Below are 1,609 nucleotides of genomic sequence, written 5' to 3'. Positions count from 1 at the left end.
AAAATATTAAAAATTGTAAAGTATAAGTCCTGTGTTGAGGATTATATTGTTTATGCTTTGTGCAAACTAAAATAAAAATATTAATAAATAGGTAAATGTGAAATATTTTGTAGTAAGAAAATATATGAAAATATCATGATAAGTGATTGACATGTAAAATATTTATGAAGGATGAAAATCATTGAAAGAAAGTACTTGACAATGTAAAGAAAATTAAACAAGGAGAATAGTTAAGGTGCGTTTGGTGCAAAATTCGGCCCCGTGTCAAAATTAAATAATTTTCCTCAAAACTCTTTGAGAGAGTATATATTTTCATGAAATTATCAATGTAAGCTTTATTACTGTTTTATATAAGCGTAAAAGTAGCATAGTTTACGATAACGTTGTGATATTTTGACGTTGCTTCATGCGACGTCTTGAACAGGAATTGAACGTCATGTTTTAAAATAAATCCAGCTTACATGTATATTTTATAATGTAAGTTTATTAAATCTAATTTTCATGAACGTACATTTAGATGTATTGGTATACATTTGATAGCATTCCATGCTTAAAAATTATTTTTCATAATTAAAGACAAATCTTTAAATCAATTGGTATGGTTGGCTTTGAAAATTTTTGAATCATAAGGGAAAAAAGGGATGTACATGTACAGTACATTCGTAAAGGATTTCTCACTTTCCGCACCTCGCATTGGCACAAGCAAAGTTATTGGCTTTGTTTGTTAACTTGACGAACCGTAATTGCCAAGCCTTGTAAAAAAAGACTTAAAGACCGTTAGATTTTTTCTTGGATTTTGATCGCAGGTGTTCAAGAAAATGATTCTGTGTGTAATAATCTGTCATTATGGCTCGCAAAATTCTGGTCTTCCTGTTTATCTGCATTACATTTTCAAAAAAAAAAAAAAAAAAAAAAAAAAAAAACAGTTTACTTCTCCGCATTCTCGACATTGCTTTTCTGTGGATTGACTTACATAAGTTTACCTGTGTCTATATTATAATATTTTATTTGCGCTGTCCAGAGGCAGAGCCCATCCTTGAAAAAAGGAATGCATGCGAACTTTTGTTTATTCTTTTCTTTCAGCAGTTTTGGAATCGAAGTTATCAGCTATTAATATGATAATTTTTTTTTCAAAAAAATGCCACTTGTTCCGACATGAATATATTAGGATCTACGGGTTATTGAACAGACAGCATCTTTTAACAATGTTTTATACGTGTTAACCTATACATCTTCACAATGTCAAAGTTTTTTGATATCGTTTCTCTTCAAACCTTTTTAAATAGGAAGGATTTCACAAAACCTTGACATTGTGAAGATATATAGGTTAATGCGTAGATGACCTACAATCTACTTGGTCTTTTAACGATGTTTAAGAGACTTTCACATTAATTCATACCCGTGGTGGACAAGGAGCAAAAGGTACTACCTGGTTCATAGAGGATTTCGCGGAAAAGAAAAAGAAATACTAGTACTTCACAATAAAGAAGGATTTTTCGCGGAAAAGCAATGTCGATTCGCGGAAAAAAGTAACAGCGCAATGGAGGAATTTTCCTGTATTTTTCCTAGAAAAGGGAGTGATATGTTCCATACCAACTCAAAAAAAAAA

Source organism: Saccostrea echinata, unplaced genomic scaffold, assembly GCF_033153115.1.
Source record: "Saccostrea echinata isolate AGI-Se365-2 ecotype Australia unplaced genomic scaffold, CSIRO_AGI_Sech_v1 ptg000017l, whole genome shotgun sequence".
NCBI lineage: Eukaryota > Metazoa > Mollusca > Bivalvia > Ostreida > Ostreidae > Saccostrea > Saccostrea echinata.
Note: the sequence above shows the minus strand (reverse complement) of the source record.